The sequence below is a fragment of the Schistocerca cancellata genome, chromosome 3 (genome assembly GCF_023864275.1).
Source record: "Schistocerca cancellata isolate TAMUIC-IGC-003103 chromosome 3, iqSchCanc2.1, whole genome shotgun sequence".
In the NCBI taxonomy this organism is placed as follows: Eukaryota; Metazoa; Arthropoda; class Insecta; order Orthoptera; family Acrididae; genus Schistocerca; species Schistocerca cancellata.
Genome location: NC_064628.1, coordinates 245287136 through 245308851, shown reverse-complemented (window position 1 = coordinate 245308851; position 21716 = coordinate 245287136). Strand labels below are relative to the sequence as shown.

The following is a 21716-nucleotide window of genomic DNA, read 5'->3' as shown; positions in this document are numbered from 1 at the left end:
ATTCTGACGAGAAAGGTATGTCCCCCATCAAATTACAGACCTCTGCTAGTTCTCTCGAAATCCAATCACATACCGACTGCACTGTTCTATTAGTTTAGACGCCTGACAGGCGGAGAGCTACCACAACGAGAAAAAGAGCACGCGGATGTACAGGAGGAAATTCACAACCATGCGGAGTATATGCGGACTGCACAAAGAAATTCAGAAGCATAAAAGATACAATTAATCGACACCAAATGACTGTCTATAAATATCACACTGAACATGTCCTAATATCCGTTATCATGGTCCTATGATCACTATACCAGAAATACAAGAGTAATCGTGACTGAGTCTTCATTGACAGCAGAGTCTCTCTCCGTCTCTCTCTCTTTATGTCGCTCTCTCTCTCACTCCTGCCTTGTTATTTTGGTAACATCCAACAGAGTGAAACTATAAAAACTTCACTGACGTCACCTTATAGAGAACTCAATAAGATTTTATCGCACATGTCTCTTCTGATGTATCGTGAAGCAAATACTGTCAGCTTGTTTATATGGACCATACACGGTCATCCCATTAAATATACTCGTATTGGTCCTCTGGAGCAGGTGACCAGTGATGCCAGTCGCTTCCATTGACCTGTGTAAAGTTTTGTCGCCTGTAATGGAGGAAGACCATATTGACTATCAGTCACAAGGAGAGTGTTCTTGAGTTCTTGTTTCATTAATAGTTTCATAGATTGTTTTTGCTGTAACACAATGAAGTGGTGTATGACCACAGCTGTGTACTAGTCATACATTTTGTTTTTCTAGCACGACTTCGAGGTCTGTATCGGGTGCTAAAACGATGCTAACACGTTTCAATCCAATGGCTCGCAAACAAAGCCTGACATTGCATGGTGTAAACTATGCGGCTCCCACAACACACAGGTTGTTGAAATAAAAGACAGAGTCTGCGTTACTTTTTGACAAAAATATGAAAGACATTGCAACATATGTTGCAAAGTGCATTTGTGGCATAGTGGAGCATTTCCAAACAGCTGTCCGAAGTTGATGATCTATACATTTAATCTCATCTTCCACTGTGACAGGGTAGCAGATGTCTCGGTGTTCTATTTCAAAGAGACCAAGAGCATTGATTCCTCATACTACAGCCTTGTACACGATAACTGTTGCGGTGCTGGCCATTCCCAGAGTTGTTGCTCCAACCAAAACTCTCTCCATCTCAAACAAGTGGTGTCAGTCAATCATTATATGGTAATCAAGTGCCAGTAGACGCATGATGTGGAAAAGACAGTGGATATGGGACAATCTACTGTAATAAGCACCACAGTTGATAGTGTGATCAATTTCTGCAGTTTCACCATTCTTTCCGTAATTTCAATGCCAAAAAATTTCATGGCAGCATGCTTCCTAGTTTCTATATCATCGCTGAACCATCCCTCCACTGCTTTGCGAGCACCATGTACTAGATTGTGAGTGTAGGTAGATGGCTGTGCAGAATGTCCGTTCATGCTTAATTCTCAGACATATGCACCAAAGTATACGAGGCAGCGTCCTATACCAGTGCTGTTATATTTCTATCACTTGGCTCATAGTGCAGAATTTACGATTATTATTGCCCATCTTTCCCTGTGTGGACGGGGGTCACAGTGTATTCTCCTATTCATAGGATAAAGTTAGAGACTGAATGATCTCCCCGAGCTGCCTTCGACCAACCCTCCCGCCCATTTACTTTGCAACTGACCAGAAGCAAGAGTTCCTATAGTGCTAAAGCTCTGAAAATAGCGAAATACTCTTCGCAAAATGACTCTGCAGTGGGTGTAAGAAAATTTAAATTCATCCTGCTAAAGAGCATAACATCTTCGATATAATTTATATTACCAATATTTGTAACAAGGTTGCCTACTTTCTGCGTTATTAACGACCACCAAGGCATATTGCTGCCCCTATCACACCTCCTTTTTATACTATAAAGATCTATGATGATGGCACATGATCACCCCAATCACGCTATTTTGTTTGCTAGATGTGCAATGGATAGAGGGAGACATTCCTCCTTGAGTTTCATTCTTATGTATGAGATACAACAGCACATCAGTCGGGTGGTGTAGTATAGCACTGTACTCGAATGTATTCAGTCACCTCCGACCAAACATTCTACAGTTGCATTATTATTCCATTTGCTGTATTTTATGAATATCTGTGTTGCAAATGGCTCCCATGACCTTTTCCTCCCACTGGTGGCTCCACTTTCAGACATTAAATACATCTCTGTACATATGGCATGAGGGATCCACGTTTAAAACCTATCCCGAACGAAGCATATTGTGGATCCACCTCTGAACTTGGCTCCAGACATAATTCGTAGTGGGTCCACCTTCAAACCCTATGCCAGATATAGCGTATTTTAGATCCGCCTCTAAACATCACTTAGGATATAATGTGTGGCAGATCCATAGTCGAACAATAACTCGGATCTACTCTGGGTGATCATAGGAACACAACAAAGGAGATTAGGGCATGTACAGTATGATATTTATAGACAGTCATTTGGTGTCGATTAATTTTGTCTGTTATACTTCTGAAGTTCTTTGTGCAGTCCGCGTGTACCCTGCATGGCTTTGAATTTCCTTCTGTACGTCTGTGTGCTCTTTTTCTCGTTGTGATAGCTCACCACCTGTCAGCTGTCCAACTAATCGAACAGTACAGACGGAACGTGATGGGATTTCGAGAGAATTAGCAGCGGTCTGTATTTTAGCGTGGGACATCTCTTTCTCTTCGAAATCAGGCGGATTAAAATGCTATAGATCGAAGACAGGAAAATTTGTGAAAATACGGAAGGTAAGCGATACTCTGACGAAAGATTAGTTGAGGGGTGAGCTTTATACCGCTTCTGCTAAATGTTGTGGGTAAACATATTAGAGCCGGCCGTGGTGACCGTGCGGTTCTAGGCACTTCAGTCCGGAACCGCGTGACTGCTACGGTCGCAGGTTCGAATCCTGCCTCGGGAATGGATGTATGTGATGTCCTTAGGTTAGTTAGGTTTAAGTAGTTCTAAGTTCTAGGGGACTGATGACCTCAGCAGTTAAGTCCCATAGTGCTCAGAGCCATTTGAACCATTTTTTTAAACATATTACAACTTCTCACACATGTCTTACAAAGTGATTTCAATGAGAAAATTAGGAGCTAATGAGAAGATTTTTAATTTGAGACAGTCAGCAGCAGAAGATCTGTCTATTGTTTTCTCAATAAATAAGAGACAATTTACTTCTGTGAGTTTTGTGTACCTGTAAACTGGACTGACATCTCATCATAGAGACTAAAGTTAGATTTACATCTATACGCATTTTTCGCAAGTCACTGTACAGTGTTCGGCGGAGAGTACCCTGTACTAGTCATTCCGTTTTCTATTCCGTTCATAAACACAGCGAGGGAAAAAGGCTACCTAAATATTTCACGATGAGCCCTAATTTCTGTTACCTCCGCAGTTATTATGTGAAATGTTCATAGGCGGCAGTAGAATCTTCCTGCAGTCAGCTTCAAATGCCAGTTTTCAGTAGTCTTCCTCGAAAAGAACATCATCTTCCCTCCAGAGATTCCCATTTGAGTTCTCCAATCTTCCATCCACTAATTTGAGGGAGTCAATAATAACGCTTCTTTTGGGCTGTGTTTTGAGGGAAACCTAGATCTGCAGACTCATACACGTTTGGAACGGGGTGCACAGTAGTCTGGTAGTTTGTTATAGTTCACTGCATCAGCCTCCTGCCACACGTTGCAGAACCTCTCGGTTTGCAAGAGGGATGAGGGGAAGTGTATTGTTCTACACCGTGTTATCTATCCCAGCGACTTCGAGGCACACAGTCCTCCTGAGAAGGATAGGACAACTTTTAGGAGTCTGGAAACATTAACAGTTGCCGGCATAGAGAGCAGTGGGTTGTTGGCCGGCAGTAGTACAGCCCGGATGCACGGAAGGAGGTTAGTGACCCGATGGCAGCGGTGGTATCTTTTCACACGCGACACGGTGAAGGAGGCGCTGTGGGGATGGAGAAGGGAGTGGAACATCCTACAGTCCCCATAGACCCACAGGTCTCAGCAGGACCAGTTCGAGAGAAATATACCAGAATTCAAAGTGACTTGCTCCATTAGGATGACAAGAGAACAGAGAAACTGAATGCAATTAGCGTTGGGTGTCTTCAGCATTGTGTCGATGGTTACCACTCATTTTGATATCATAGGAAGTGCCTGCCTAACCTGTCGGAAGCCAACAGAGACATCGCAGAAGTGTCTGTAACAGTTATCTGGGGAGCGTAATCCGACTACAGGAAAAAAAATACTCATCAAGCAAAGGTACTCTCATCATCAATTTAATTAACTAGCCTATCAATCTGAAATCAGTGACGTGCTGCCAGTTGGGTGGAAGCGTGGGCGAGAGTACAACTGATATGATTCAATAGTTGGGGCGGTAATCAGGCGTTTCTTTGTTGCTGAGAGAAAATTTAAGAGAATTTCAATCTCCCACCTACAGAATGAGATATGGCCATCGTAATAGAATGAGCCATATTATCGCATTTATTAAGTGATACGTAGTATAAACTTGATATTTACAGCTTCTGTGCTATTACCTTGAGAAACTTGGTATGTGACGAGACAATTGTTTACTTTAAGAGAGTTCGAAAGTGAGGAGGTATCTCGTGACAGAGGTAGGGAGCATGCCCTTAGCACTACATCACGAGACAAAATTGACATTAATATTCTAGACCTGTGATGCAGGAGATAGCACATGCATTGATTTAATTAATTAATCAATCATTCTCATAGAGTAAGGGAATATTTCAAAGAAATGCATAGCTGGTGATTTACCAGTTGTTCATTATTTTGTTCAGGACGAAGGTGGGGCTAGTGTGGCACGCAACAGGTGCTGCCTATTTCTTTTCAAATGTCTTCGTTCCATCCACTGCGCCGGCCGGTATGGCCGTGCGGTTCTGGGCGCTTCAGTTTGGAACCGCGTGACCGCTACGGTCGCAGGTTCGAATCCTGCCTCGGGTATGGCTGTGTGTGATGTCCTTACGTTAGTTAGGTTTAAGTAGTTCTAAGTTCTAGGGGACTGATGACCTCAGATGTTGAGTCCCATAGTGCTCAGAGGCATTTGAACCATTTGAACCATCCACTGCAGGTTTCCATAGGAGTAGACGTGTGAGAACAAGGGGATGTACCAATTACTAACACCTGGACTGCACGAGTAGCAAGGGGTGGGGGGACATCTTGGTCTGTGTGTGTGTGTGTGTGTGTGTGTGTGTGTGTGTGTGTGTGCATATGTTGGTTCAGACAAAAAGGAAGCAACCACTTGTGAGAGAGAGAGGAGGAGAACGAAGGAGAGAGCGAGAACATGTGTATTGACAGGAATTTGTCAGGTATTAGTATCAAAGAGTTACCACCACATGACGCTTTGTTTGGGGATTAGGACCACTCTTCTGACCTGCATGTGTGGTAATATGCGGAACGGCTGGTGGTGCGGCAACCGACAGCAGTCACGGAACCCATGCGGGCATAGGGCAGCGTCTTTGACACCAGCGTGTTGTGCAACCTAGTCACGCAGTCAAGGGAGTGGAAGGGTTAAATATGTGATCGAGTTAAGTAATTAGTCAATTAATTTGATGTAAAAGGTGTGCTTGTATTGGCGAAGGGGGGTGAGGAAGTTTGAAGGGTTCCAGAGGGTTGGGGGAGGTGGAGGAGAAGAGGGAGAGGTGTGGGGGTTTCTCAGAAGGACAGGCGTGTTAAATCAACTCCAGTGCGTCATGAACCACTTAGCAGACAATACGTTAAGGCCATAAATGAGTTAAATTTGTCCCTGAATTTATGCTTGCCCCTAAACGTATGCAACCCGTGCTATCAAAATGTGCTAGATAGAACCTTGTGTCCCTACTATCACACACACAAAGTATGAAATGGCGATGTAGTGGCGGAGGTGTCATTTGAATTCAGGTGATTTATGTGAAAAGATTTCCGACGTAATTATGGCCGCATAACGTGAACTGACAGAATTTGAATGCAGAATGGTAGTTGGAGCAAGACAATGGGACATTCCATTTCGGAAATCATTAAGGAATTCTGTATTTGAGATCCACAATGACAGATGTGTCCAAGAATAGCAAATTCCAGGCATTGCCTCTGGCGATCTTCACGTAATGACCGAGAGCAGTGGCGTGTATGTTGAGTTGTCAGTGGTAACAGACAACAACACTGAGTGAAATAACCGAAGAAATCAATGTAGGATATCTGACGAACATGTCCATAAGGACAGTGTGGCGAAATTTGTCTTTAAAGGGCAATACCACCAGATGACAGATGCCTTTGCTAACAGTGCGACATGGCCTGCAGTGCTTCTCCTGGGCTCATGACCATACCGGTTGGGCCCTAGACGACTGGAGAACTGTGACCTGGTCAAATGAGTCCCAATTTCAGCTGGTGAGAGCTGATGGTAAGGTTCGAGTGTTGTGCAGACGCCACATATCCATGGACCTAGGTTGTCTACAAGGCACCGTGCAGGCTGGTGGTGGCTCCGTAATGATGTGGGCTGTGTTTGCATGGAATGGGCTGGATCCTCTAGTCCAACTGAACCGATAATCGACGAGAAATGGTTATGTTTGGTTACTTACTGACCATTTGCAGCCGTAGATGGCCTTCTTATTCTTAAACAACGATATGCACCATGTCAGTGGACTGCAATTGTTCACCATTGGTTTGTAGAACATTCTGGACCATTCGAGCGAATGATCTGGCCAGACAGATAGCCTGACATGAGTCCTATCTATCATTCATGGAACGTGATCGACAGGACAGTTCGTTCCAAAATCCTGCATTGTCAACACTTTCTCAATTATGGACGGCTATAGAAGCAACTTGGCTTAGTACTTCTGCAAGGGACTTCCAACGACTTATTAAGTTCATGTTTGCTCGAGTTTGCGCACTAAACCAGGCAAAAGGAGGTCCAACACGACGGTATGGGGTATCCCATGTCTTTTGTGACCTTAATTTATTATTATTCGTAGTAGTAGTGGCAATTGTCACACACAAAATATTGAGAGACCGAAGTCTTCAAATTTCTCTCACTTTAGGTGTTATGAGTCCAGCAATCAGTGATTTACAAATACTAAGTCTAGTGTGCCCATTTTAACTTGATTGATTTTAAATGTGAGTGCAGGGTCGGTGTGAAGCAGGGGTTGCTAGGCAAGTGTGCAGACGAAGCATGTTTTGCAATAACTCTTTCCCCTCAGAGTTGATAGTTGTTGGTAGTGCTCACGATGCACTGAGAATTACTACATCACTCTATACAAAAAGGTTGTTAAAAGTAAGCAGTACCAATTGACTCATTCGTTCGTGGTTTAATAAAACACAAAAACTGACTCATTTCATTTTAAAAATAAAAGTGTTGAAATATCTTTTTATTCCGGAGCTTAGCTTAGGCGGTAATGATGGTGACGGTAGGGGGGCTAGGGGGAGATGGGAGGAGGCTACTGTCAGGGCTAATGGTCTCGGTAAGGTCGGGTACGACTTCACTAGAAAGAGCTGGAGGAAAAAACAGAGACTGCCATATACCCAACAAGTAATACAAGACATTGGGTGCAAGTGCTACACAGAGTGGCACAGGAGTGGAATTTGTGGTGGACTGCATCAAACCAGTAAGAATGATTCAAGAAACGAAGGTGGGCTGAAAATGAGGTTTAAGGGAAAAAACTACGGATTTGATAAGGAGAAAAACTGCCTGCAGTAAGATAAGTCCCCAGCTTCATACCAAGGCTTGTGCATGTATTTAATGTCCCAGGTAATAATAATAATAATGAGCGTATGGCATTGGTGGCCGGGAGACCCCTCGCGGGGCGGTTCGGCCGCCGCTCCACAAGTTCTTTAACGCCACTACGGCGACTTGTGAGTGAATGAGGATGAAATGATGATGAAAGACACACGACACACAGTCATCTCGAGGCAGAGAAAATCCCTGACCCCGCCGGGAATGGCACCTGGGACCCCATGCGCGGGAAGCGAGAAAGCTACAAAAAGACCACGAGCCGCGGACATGTCCCAGCTATTTCCAGTATTTCAGTGGTTCATAAGACGTTTTCCCCTGAGGAGCATAGCACGAAGTGGGTTACCACATTGGAAGCCTGTAATAGACGTAATGAGGGATGAGTTACTGGGTGTACCCATGCAACAGGAAGAACAGGCACCTTCCATTACCTTATTAAATTCCCATCGTTCGTCTCGAGGCTGCCAGAGTTTAAGCAAACATGGAATATGAGACCATCTTCTGCAGCAAATAACTTTAGACGCCTACGACGCCACCGTAAATGCAGTTAACAGCGGTGGGAGGGGCGGGACGGCCGTATCTGCCATCGGCGGCTGCTTGCTCGCCTGACGCGCCGCGCCGGCCAATCAGTTGCCGGCGTGTGATTGGTCGCTGCGGGCGCCGCGGGCAGACCTTAACAGCAGCAGCAGCAGCTCCACCTGTGCCGGCCGGCCGCGGACCACTAAGTCACCGCTGACAGCCGCGGCCCACAGCTGGCGCCGCCTAATGACGCAATCTAAATGCAACATTATCTGTGGAGCAGCCGGAAGCCCGGATCAGCCGGCGATGAGACCATTGCCTGCCACAGCAGGTACAGTTCAGCTGCAGTCACCTGCGTTCCGCCGCAGACCAGTAGCAGTCCCCTCTCCTCAGAGAACAAAACCGTGAACCAGAGGTCACTGCCTGGTACGAAGACGAGTCAATCTTGATGAAGATCTTCGCGCTGGTCTAGGCTGCGCATGTATTCACGTGTCTGCTTTGCTATTGCATCCATATCGGTTTGCATCTACTTACTGTATTCAAGTTCTGATCTATCTTTACTATTTGTACCCTCTACACTTCCCTCCGTTATCATATTAACTATCACATGGAAATTCTAGGAAGACATGAAACGTTTTGTCCGTCTTCAGAGCTGTGGCGCCGACTAACTGCAATTCACGAGTGAAGATGCAATCGAAGCGGTCTTACCGAATTTAGTCGTGCGAGGCAGTTTTATTTATTTTGGCTTTAGGCAAAATTAGCAACACAGCCAAATCAATTATAATAGTACAGAATTAACAGAAATGACTTAAAATAAAACCGTAGAGTAAGCTTAGCTTTGGGGACAACCGATGTACTCACTTCCAGCATGCTGGATGGCAATAGAAAGCAGCTTACTACACTACTGGCCATTAAAATTGATACACCACGAAGATGACGTGCTACAGACAGGAAATTTAACCGACACGAACATGATACTGTGCTATGCAAACGATTAACTTTTCAGAGCATTCACACAAGGTTGGCGCCGGTGGCGTCACCTACAACGTGCTGACATAAGGAACGTTTCCAACCGATTTCTCATACACAAACAGCAGTTGACCGGCGTTGCCTGGTGAAACGTGAAACGTTGTGTAAGGAGGAGAAATGCGTACCATCACGTTTCCGAATTTGATAAAGCTCGGATTGAAGCCTATCGCGATTGCGGTTTATCGTATCGCGACATTGCTGCTCGCGTTGGTCGAGATCCAATGACCGTTAGCAGAATATGGAATCGGTGGGTTCAGGAGGGTAATACGGAACGCCGTGCTGGATCCCAACGTCCTCGTATCACTAGCAGTCAGAATGACATGCATCTTATCCGCATGGCTGTAACGGATCGTGCAGCCATGTCTCGATCCCTGAGTCAACAGATGGGGACGTTTGCAAGACAACAACCATCTGCACGAACAGTTCGACGACGTTTGCAGCAGCATTGACTATCAGCTCGGAGGCCGTGGCTGCGGTTACCCTTGACGCTGCATCACAGACAGGAGCGCCTGTGATGGTGTACTCAACGACGAACCTGGGTGCACGAATGCAAAACGTCCCTTTCTCGGATGAATCCAGGTTCAGTTTACAGCATCATAATGGTCGCATCCGTGTTTGGCGACATCACGGTGAACGCACATTGGAAAGTGTGTATTTGTCATCGCCATACTGGCGTATCACCCGGCGTGATGGCATGGGGTGCCATTGGTTACACGACTCGGTCACCTCTTGTTCACATTGACGGCACTTTGAACAGTGGATGTTACATTTCAGATCTGTTACGACCCGTGGCTCTACTCTTCATTCGATCCTTGCGAAACCCTACATTCCAGCAGGATAATGCACGACCGCATGTTGCAGGTCCTGTACGGGCATTTCTGGATACAGCAAATGTTCGACTGCTGCCCTGGCCAGCACATTCTCCAGATCTCTCACCAACTGAAAACGTCTGGTCAATGGTGGCCGAGCAACTCGCTCGTCGCAATACGCCAGTCACTACTGTTGATGAGCTGTGGTATCGTGTTGAAGCTGCATGGGCAGCTGTGCCTGTACACGCCATCCAAGCTCTGTTTGACTGAATGCCCAGGCGTATCATGGCCGGTATTTCGGCCAGAGGTGGTTGTTCTGGTTACTGATTTCTCAGGATGTATGAACCGAAATTGCGTGGAAATGTAATCACATGTCAGTTCCAGTATAATATATTTGTCCAATGAATACCCGTTTATCATCTGCATTTCTTCTTAGTGTAGCAATTTTAATGGGCAGTAGCGTATGATTCGGTGAAATTCCGAAACCGCCAAAGTTGCACAGAAATTTGTATTTATTTCAGTGGCGACAAGTTCCAGACCTTAGTTCATTATCAATTCATCCACTAAGTACTACCATAATGTCTGTACGCTGGCCACACTGTGCTGTACTTAGCACTAGGCTGTCGTATGCAAATCGTACCTTGCCCTTAAAGCCACTCACACAGACAATCTGGCCAGTGTACACACATTATGTTAGCGCTTACGTGGACGGCTTGATAGTGGATTAAGGTCCGAAACTGGTCGCCATTTAAATAAGAACAAACTGCTGTACAACTTCGAGTTTTCGTTATTTCATTGGCTAACCAGTAAACAAAGGAGATTTACGTGAAGTCTATTCTCACAAAGTTATCATATGGAGTATTTTATTCAAGAAAACCTAAATCTGCTTGCGTACATACCAGTTCGTAATTTAAAAACTATACATGCAAAAATAAATTCTTAACTTAAAATATGCATATACAGGATTTCCGGGGTGGAGATATTCATAAACAAATGTTTATAACGGAAGAATTCGACACCACTATGTTGTTGGGCAAATACGCTGTCGATAGACACACTCTCCGGGACATGATTGTCACCACTTCATGATCAGCGCTGAATTGTGTGGCGCATGCTCACAAATGTTTACTGAGCAGCACGCAGACGTACTCCTGGGAGTCAACATGTGGACGCCACAACGAAAAATGCAGTGTGTGCTATGGATAGCAGAGTTAAGACCTGTAACAGATGTTCAGAGGCCTGCAAGAAGAGAATGGAACGTGGATCCTACCATACGTAAATCTACTTATCAGTGGGACAGAACTCTTCGAGGAATGGGAAGCTTGATTTCAGATGCTGGAAAATATCCTAAAACGCTTGTGAATGAAGAGACCCTGAAACGTGTGCGCGAAGCATTCGCTAAAAGACCACGTAAATCAATTAGATAAGCTAGTAGGGAACTAGCCGCCCCCTTTCGACGCTGCACGACATTGTGCACAAATGTCTCTGGTTGTGAGTTTACAAACTCTAACTTTTGCATCACGTTAAGCCTGAGGATCACTGCAGAGATGTGATTTTGTTGTTGAAATGTTGCAGCGCGCGGACGAAAAAAAGGCTACCTCAAACCAGTGTTGTTCTGTGATGAACCTGCCTACCACAACTATGGCAAAGTTAACAGAAATAAGCGTCGAATTTGGGAAAGTGAGACTTCAGCAGAAACGACTGAGTACGAAAGGGACACACAGAAAGTTAATGTGTGGTTGGGATTACATAACCGTATCCTGCTACCAGAGTGGACTTATTTACATCGAATGGCGACACTTGTAGGTAGTGGAAAACCCCCTTCAAACAGTTTCGTGTATAGTACTTCTTCTTCCTTCTTCTACTTAGTGCTGGCAGTATTAGATGCTGCCACTTCAGTTTGATCCTCATCACGATGTCTAGAACGTAGAATGTTCAAACGATGTAAATTTGCAAGGTAACATCCTTGTCCTCAGCCTCCTACAACTGATGGACATCGCCTGGCGTTTATTTGGCTTCACACAATCCAACCATGATCGAGGACAGACGTCGGAGTGCGTGACCGCTAGACGTCTGCACTTGCGTCGCCGAGATACATGTCATTCACTGTTCCAGTCATGGTAAACAGCTTTCTTTCCTTCCATTACCAAAGTGACAGTTCTTTGATGCCTCAAAGTGTGTCCTGCCAATCGATCCTAGTTTTAGTCAAGTCATGCCAAAAGTACCGTCTTTCCCCAGTTTAGTTTGGTATTTCTTCATTAGTTACCTGATCTACCCATCTAATCTTCAGCACTCTGCTATTGCAACACATTTCAGAAGCTCCTACATATTCTCATCTTCCCTGAACTGATCGTCATTAATATTTCGCTTCCGTTCAAGGCTACACTCCAGACAAATACCTTCAGAAGAGATGTCCTAGCATTTCAATTTACATTACGTGTTTACAAATTTTCATTTTTCAGAAATGCTTTTCTTGATATTGGCAGTCTGCATTTTATATTCTCTCCGACTATCAGTTATTTTGAAACTTCTTGGAGTATTAAAACGGTATGCCAGACTGCAATTCAAAACTGAGACCTATGCCTTTCATGCGCAAGTGCTCTACCGATTGACCTTTCCAAGTATATCTCACAACCCATACTCGCAGCTTTACTTACCTGTACCTTATTCCCTACATTCCAAACTTATCTATTTTGCTATCTAAGTAGAACAGCTGATCTACTACTTTTAGTGTTTAATTTGATAATATAAATCCCTTACCATGGTCTGATTTATTTCAGCTACTTCCCATTACTTCTGTTTTACTTTTGTTTATGTTCATCTTAGTATAGTTTCTTTACAGGACATTGTCCACTTCGTTCAACTGCTGTTCTAGGTCCTTTGCTGCCATTGACAAAATTACAGTGACATCATCAGGAAACCTCAAAGTTTTTATTTCTCCTTGGTTTCCTTGGATAACATTGGGGATAAGCTACAGTCCTGTCTCATTCCCTCGTCGAGCGCTGCTTTCCTTTCATGTCCTTCAACTCTTATAACTCGCTCTCTGGTTTTTGCACAAAATGTAAATAACCTTTCGCTGTCAGAATTTTAACCTTACTATCTTTAATATTTCAGAGACTGTGGTCCTGTAAATAATACCAAAAATCTTCTCTGATCTAAAGATGATGCAAACATAAATTTTCCTTTCTTCAACCTATCTTGTATGTCTAACGAAGTCTCTCCAGCCTCACTTTGACCCAGGAGACAGGCTTAAACTTATCGCTACTCTGAAGTCAATAATTAAAGCCGTGTAACTATGTAACCATTTTCAGAAAGATCCCGTGAGCCGACCATTGGACTGAAAAATCATCACTGCGAACAGTTCATACGTTCTTCTAATAATTTCCGGGTATGCAGCCGGATCCCGTCGACATTCTGCCACGATATTTCGGCCCAGAGACGTCCGGCCATCATCAGGTGAGTACACAACTACTGAAGAGCCCAGGTGCAGTCGCGGTATTTATGCCGAATCTCGCGCATGTGAAATGTACTGGCATCCTACAGCGCATGCGTCAGGTGTTGACATGCGCAGCATAGCCGAGTTGTACGTGCTGCCCTCGGTGGTGGAAATAAAGGTTCATCTAGTCATTGAGTATCGAATGACACTGTCGATTCCGCTGTGATTGTATAATTTTAATAACAGGATTCCAATTTTTATCCAGCTGAAAGCCGTTGTCACGATTTATAAGATTATTGGCAAGACGTATTTCCACTGATTCCTTGATTACGGAATCCCCGGTTTCCGGTTTTTGGGATTCCGTAATCAAGGAATCAGTGGAAATACGTCTTGCCAATAATCTTATAAATCGTGACAACGGCTTTCAGCTGGATAAAAATTGGAATCCTGTTATTAAAATTATACAATCACAGCGGAATCGACAGTGTCATTCGATACTCAATGACTAGATGAACCTTTATTTCCACCACCGAGGGCAGCACGTACAACTCGGCTATGCTGCGCATGTCAACACCTGACGCATGCGCTGTAGGATGCCAGTACATTTCACATGCGCGAGATTCGGCATAAATACCGCGACTGCACCTGGGCTCTTCAGTAGTTGTGTACTCGCCTGATGATGGCCGGACGTCTCTGGGCCGAAATATCGTGGCAGAATGTCGACGGGATCCGGCTGCATACCCGGAAATTATTAGAAGAAGAAATACGCCGGGAAAATTTCAGAAGTCAGTTCATACGTTGTCTCCAGCTAGCCACTTGCAAAGGTTTCAATGGAAACGTAATTAATTGACTTTAATTAAACCTGTTGTCCAATAAACACCATCGTCAAGGTGGCTGCCTGGCTCTACCACCTAATTTGAAGCCTCTTTTTAATGGCCACGTTTGTCCTCACTGAAATGGCAACACTCGCCAAGAAACCTGGATATGATTCAATTATGATTACACATTGGCATATAGGTAAGCACTTTCGGATACTTGTAAACTTTCCGTAATAGTTGCTACTACGGAGCGCTGACTGCCGACTTCAGAAATACAGTTCGAAAAATGTCCTTCGCGCCAGAGGGTGCAGCACTTGAATGCCATACCCAGCGGGAGCTGACGCCCGAACCTTTGGTTCTACGAGCACCAAGTAGTTTCGGGCAATTTGTTTTTTAACATCTAATCCTTTTAGCCAAACAGCCTCAGGAACGGAATTTAGCCATTTCTATTGGCCGTTTCTTGATCCAACTGAAGTAAACTTTGATAAACTGCCCTGTCACGGATTTTCAACTTTCATTTCACTCAGGAATTGGAAAACACTGACCATTCGCAGAAAATCACTCGCCCTTGAAATCAGTACAATAGACCCAGACCGCAACCCTGAACAGCTAACATGGGACACAATTCCTGTTGTAGGTTACCTATCTAACATCCTCCAGGTGCAACAAAAATTTAACTGTCAGTGTTTCACGCGGTTATTGGTGGAACTTAAAAATTTAAAATAGTGCCATAAAGCAAACGTTATTAATATTCTACATCTTTATTCTTCACGTCTACATATTTGCAGTCATCTGCCGCTAGGGGGTTCCAGTTGTAGCGTGAAAAATGGCGGTGTGTAACATAGGTATGTCGAAGCGTGAGAAACAGCGTGTTGTAATCGACTTCGAATTCAAAAACTCCGTCCACACGTAGGGCACCCTCTCCTTCAGTATGAAAGGCCAGACTACACACGAGCGCTGCGACATCTGCACATTCCCACGCTTTGGATTCACTGCAATTCCGACTAGGCCCCATCTGGTTCAAAAACTTAATCAACACCTTCGAAGACTTCACTTTGATAGCAGTGAAGCGGTGCCAGCAGAAGAAAGTTTCTGACTCAGTCAGCGAAGTCAAACATTCTACAGTGACGATGTCGACAAACTAGTCTCCTGTTGAGAGAAATGTGTTCGTCGCCAGGGTGACTATGTTGACAAATAAATATGTAGACATGAAGAACAAAGATGTAGAATATTAATAACATTTCCTTTACTTGAAAAGTTTTAAGAGTTTTCACATAAAAAAATTCAGAAGCATTACTTTCCAGTATGTCCTCTTACTTCTCTGATTAACAAATTACGTACAGCAGTCAAGTACAGCTGACGAAGATGTTGAAGGTAATCGTTGAAATTTCGAGCTTTTTCTCTAACTTGACGGAGCCTGAAAATTGAAAACATCGTCCAGATATACGCAGTTTGCAAATGGCTAAACGTATCGTTCACAGTATCTTCTAAAAGTAATTTGAAGTATGATTTGTTCAGAACTGTTTTTCAGCAGCTGTGGTGCATGTCGAAAATAAATTATTACATTCACTTTACTCGTTTCAACAGATTAATCTGTCATCTTCAGAAGTTTGAAAAAGGCTCAATTTAAAGTTCCAAAACATTCTATGTTGATTGTGTTCCATAGCTAACTAGGGACACAATTTCTGTAACCATTAATAAGCCACCTGTTTCTACCAAAGACCATTTTGCAGCACAGCTGGGGCCGACAGGAAAAGCCACGTCGGTGCACAATAAGATAGAAAAAAGAGTATAATATTTGACACTCTTTGTTGGCCTACAGGCCAACGGGAGTGAAATTAGATGAATGTACTCGTCTATCAGTCCTGACATATCTTCAATGTTTTATTACTCCAATATGACGTTCGATAAAAAGACCACTCTTTCGGCATGTCTGATACAGCCGTTATGGACTCATTATTCAGCTCGCAGAGAATGGAGCTTCATGGAACGACTGAAAGAAACAATACACTGTCGATGAAACACAAACTCAGACATCAAAGTATAGGAAATACTTAATATGATAGGCGGTGTGGGGAGGGGGAGAGAGGGAGGGAGGACAAGGCAGAAGTAGGGGGGAGGGGTAAGAACTGTAAACTTAGGTCTGAATACAGCAAGTACAGTAAAACGAATGTAGGTTGCAGTAGCTGTGCAGAGATGAAGAGAATTGAACACAATAAAGCATCATGGAAGTCTACATTAAATCAGTCTTCAGTGACTTTGATTAGTGATCACTATTATTATGTTCAGTACGTGGTTTGCATTTTCTTCAAAATACCGGGTTTTGGATCATCACTCGACTCTCCAATGCTTCATGGAAACATGGATTTTTTACTTTCGGCTATTTTATTTCAACAGATTCCGCGGGAAAATGTGAGCAAAGCTACTTGGTCATAGAACACATCACGCAGTGGTAAATGTAATAACTTAAAACAGACCAAAACACTAAAAAACACTAAAATGATTAGCAATAGGAAATGCAATAAATAATACCACGCAGAGAAAGGCTCTAAACTATATGAATAGTTCCTATTCGGAATAAAAGGTGCGTTCTACTAGGATGTCTTTCAGCTTAGATTTTAAAATCTGAGTTTATCTCTTAAATGTATCAATTCTGCCGGAAGCCTGCCGTAAATGAAACCTACAGAATAGTCTACACTTATCTCTATGGCTGTTAAAAAGATGTTACTGAAGTGAAAATTATTTTACCATTTAGTAGAAGTATTCATTGGCTGAATATGACGGTCTTTTATGAAACCAATCACTTGTGGGATTACAGGTACAGGGATGGCAAAGTGTTGTAGCTTTTCCTGCTGGTGTATTAGTAGACTTATGTTTGTGGTTATCCTCTGCATATCGTTCCGTAGCTCACAGGTAACGATGGAACAAGTTTTGAAATCCAGAAACAGTTGAACAGTTCAGCTGTACAGAGCAGCATACACACCCAAATGTCCATGTAAGCGCTTCAGTATGGAACCGCGCCACCGCCACGGTCGCAAGTTCGAATCCTGCCTCGGGCATGGACGTATGTGATGTCCTCAGGTTAGTTGGGTTTAAGTAGTTCTAAGTTCTAGGGGACTGATGACCTGAGATGTTAAGTCCCATAGTGCTCAGAGCCATTTTTATCTGTTCTGTTCAAAATGATCTGTTCTGTTCCTGGAGAGCTGGTTCATCTGGAATCCATCACCTGTCTGTAATACAATTTTCCGTTAAATTAACCCTAAATACATAGGATTCTTAGAAAACGTGGACTTGTTCCAACTTAAAATATAACTAAATCATAAAAAGAGTTTTGCAGAGAAGGTTCGATTAATGTATGTCAGGGTGCTGGTTATTTACCACGATCATTGTAGTATCCGGTGGAAGATGAGAAGAGGAATGAGAGAAAAAAGTGAAAGAAAAAGATTTTAATCCATACATATTATAAAAGTGGGTGTATTGATGTACCACATCTCCTCCTAAATCACTGGATCGATTTCAGTCAACCTTGGTGTACTTATCACTTACTGTCTGAAAATAACCACTATAGGGGTATGAACCACCTATCTCTCAAATGGTTTGGGGTGAGGGTGAAAAAGAACGCAAGGAGCCAGACTATATCCATCCATTATTTAAGAGTGAGAACATTTTATCAATTGTAACAACTTTTACGCATAATTTCAAACATTTACAAGACTTTTTCTCGTTAACGTCCCCCACAAAACGATTAAAGGGAAAAAGTTTATAGATACTATAATTTTGCTGTTCGTGCAGTAAATATTCCGTATCAGGTATGACGTTTGAATTTATTAGTTCTTTACTACTGACTTTATTCGCAACACATTTCGCAGACAGTATCCACGTACACCACTGTGTGTTCCTGCCAAATTATATCAATATACGACACACAATTCAGAAGATATGATGTCATAAGCATTGAGCTGCATGAAAACGCATCCGCAGGGTGAAATTTGCTAAAGATAAAGGTGAAATATGTGTTCAGATATGTGTGAAGTGTATATGACATGTGCGTACGGGGGCAAAGCGGCGAGTAAAGAAGGCCATTCCAAAAACACTCGGTCAAGTTCAACCAACAAGCTGCAACATTGTTGCGAATAAAACACTGACCCAAATATAGGATAAATTTCCTTTACTTTACGTCTATGGTCACAAACTTTTTGGCAACAGATTACCGGTTTCGGTCTATAATGACCATCTTCAGCTGCAGTACATTAGGACAATGTTTTTATAAAACAGATCTGAAGATGGTCATTATAGATCGAAACCGGTAATCTGTTGACAAAAAGTGTGTGATCGTAGACGGAAAGTAAAGGAAATTTAAGTTGAAGTACTTTGATATATGTATTACATAACATCTGGAAAGAAATACTATGGGGGTAAGAACCGGCAAACTCCTATCTGGGTGAGGAGATGAAGAGAAAGAGGGACGGGTAAATGGATGGGGGAAGGGTAAAGGAGGAGATAGACAAAGAGATTCAGAGGAAGAGATGCGCAGAGAAGGAAAGAGGAGGAGATGGTCAGAGGGGCAGGAGATGGTAAAAAGAGCAGGCAGAGGGGAGAGGAACAGATGGACAGAGAGAGTGGCAGAAGGAGATAGACAAAGAGAGTGGTTGGAGGAAATGGACAGAGTTAGGGAGGATGAAGAGATGGTCAGACAAGAGGAGGAAATGGAGAGAGGTTGGGGGGTGGGGGGAGATTGACTAATAGTAGTGATATAAATACATACCTGGGTAATACTGGATACTCAGCTGGTTATATAGATCAGAAAAAGGTGATTGTTTTGCTATTTTCAACTTCTTTATGCAGTGTGTAGATTCAGATTTTCCAGTTACTAATAAAGAGGTAAGTCTAAAGAAAGCATTTAGCTATGAGTGGAAGAAGATAGTCGAAGATGTCGAGAGATGTTTAGAAAAGTCGGTATTTATCTTCTCCAATATTTAATGGAAATAAGTGGCCGGCACGCTTATAAATGACTTTTTGATTCAATAATTCTCCCAGGACTAGTATATTAATCACTCTAATTGCTCGCATTTAGCTCAAGGATCGTACGAGTACTAGCCTAGCTCGTATAATCTGTACAAGAGCTCTGAGAGAGGAATGTACGGAACGCAGCGCAAAGGAAGAGCGATGGCGTAATCGCTGCTTCGGAAGGAAAATGATTGAAGCATTCTTATACAACACTTCATTAAGTGGAGAGTGGATACTAAAACATGCAAAACCTGTGCTCCAAGTCCGTTGTGATACACAGCTTGCATTATTTCCTAGTGCACGACAATCGATTATCTACCGAAGCCAGCAGTTAACAAGAAACTTCCTGGCAGATTAAAACATGCCCGCGAGTGACAAAGGTTCCGAGTTCGAGTCTCGGTTCGGTACACACTTTTAATCTGCCAGGAAGTTTAATATTAGTGCATATCCGGCTTTCATTCTAGAAACAGTTACCATGTCTCAGAAAAGTGTTCTACTGAGAATGATCTGCCATAAAAACAGCACTGTAATCAAAGTAATATTTGTTTCAAGCAACTTTCTTCCCTTCTGTTGACGTTATTTCTGCACTCATTAGTCATTAGAAAGTGAACCAATAAATCTGTTCTCACAAGGAAGAAATTTCGAAAAGCGCGTGCTAAGGATATCACTGCTGCGAGCATACCGTAGCAGTGCCCCACTTCGTCTCCAACAGTATCAGTGCAAATTACACGCTAAAAAGAGTACAAAAAGAATCATGAATAAATCTGACGCGTGAATTCGTTGTCAGTCACCTTGACACTGGAAAGATAATAAAAGAGGAAGAACAAGGCAAAGTAATTATTCTGCGAAACCTAACAATGAGGACATTGAAAGCAGATTCTATAAATGTCGGGTCCATGAATAGAAGAAAAATATCAGCTTGCGCAACATGACTTTTTCGTTATCGTTCCCTCTGAAGTGGTTAAGTCAGCATAAGACTCAAAATCAACGTTCAAGATAGCGTGCACTGAAGTACTGTTTTATCTCCCACTTAGAAGTGGAATATATGGTCGTGCAGAATGTTCGTTACGTAGCGGATTGTGACAACGTAGCTCAAACAATGGTGTAATTTCGAAATGCGTCGCAAGAACCTTCTATGCACATAATTGTTGTGAGCGTAGCGTAACGGTGTGCCATTCCATCTTTAAGAATGATAGCACAGTTGTTAAGAAAAAAAAAAGAGTTCCAAATAATCATGACTAATTGTTACACATAGACACCCTTTAATGAGTCTGTCACAACAGATGCTGTGTGCGAATATTTCATACAAAAGGAAAGTGAGTTAGTCCAAAATCACGAAGTTAATCGCCAGTTTGGGCGGAAATACTAGCACGCAGTCAATGATAGTGTATTACGGTGTTTTGGAAGGAAACGAAACTATTTCGGAAAACTGTAGTACGCAACAGACAATTTCGATTTTTGATCATACAAACAAGGGTTCAACTTCCGGTAGAAATACAGTTCCATTTTTTTAGTTTTGTGCATAATCGAAACACTACAAAAATTAACGCGATCACACAAGAAAATTATTGAACAACTTTTACTAGTGCGAAAGGACACACAAATACTTTACAAACATTTAAATTTTAAAATATTCCGCAACAGACTTCAACGTTCGTTTCTGCTAATTTCGAAAAGTTTCTACAGCATTCTTGACGACGCTCTGGTGTGCATTTATGTGAGTGCCGGTATTTATAACACGAGGAATTAATGACGGTGAAGGTCAGAATATATTGGCTGCTAATGAACCGGTTAATGTCGTCGCCCCACAGATACGTTAGAATTAAGTAAGTTACCTGATGAGCGAAAAGTGCAGCAGATCACTCATCCTGATGGAAGATAAGGAGTTCCTGGCCAAGAAAACCACTTTCGGTAACAGCGCAAGTCTCTGGTGAGCCACTCAAAATGCCTTTGTAACTACAGCGCCAGCTAATCTACTGGCTCAAAATACACAGAAGACTTGGGTCGGTCTTTGTGTCTGACCACTGCCACTCCTACTAAGAATAACAATGCGTTAAACTGACAAAAGTCGTGGGGTACCTCGTGTGGGACGCCGACGGGCAACTCTATGTGGCATGGACTCAATACGTCGTTGGAAGCCCTTGCAGAAATACTGAATCATAGCCGTTCGTAATTGTGAAAGTGTTGCCGGTGCAGGATTTTGGGTACGAACTCGATTATGTCTTATAAATATTCGATGTGACTGATTTCGGGCGATCTGGGTGGCCAAATCATTTGTCGAATAGTCTAGAATGTTCCTCAAACCAATCG

General features: G+C 43.0%; 1 long non-coding RNA gene across 1 annotated transcript in view; it reads right to left on the bottom strand.

Annotated features, from left to right (window-relative positions):
• The window catches only part of LOC126176753 (uncharacterized), a 31488-nt gene extending 23113 nt beyond the window's left edge, over nt 1–8375 (bottom strand). The window contains exon 1 of the long non-coding RNA XR_007535653.1: nt 8220–8375. This is a non-coding gene — a long non-coding RNA (uncharacterized LOC126176753). The remainder of the gene's footprint in view (nt 1–8219) is intronic.
• Between the last annotated feature and the right edge of the window lie 13341 nt (nt 8376–21716).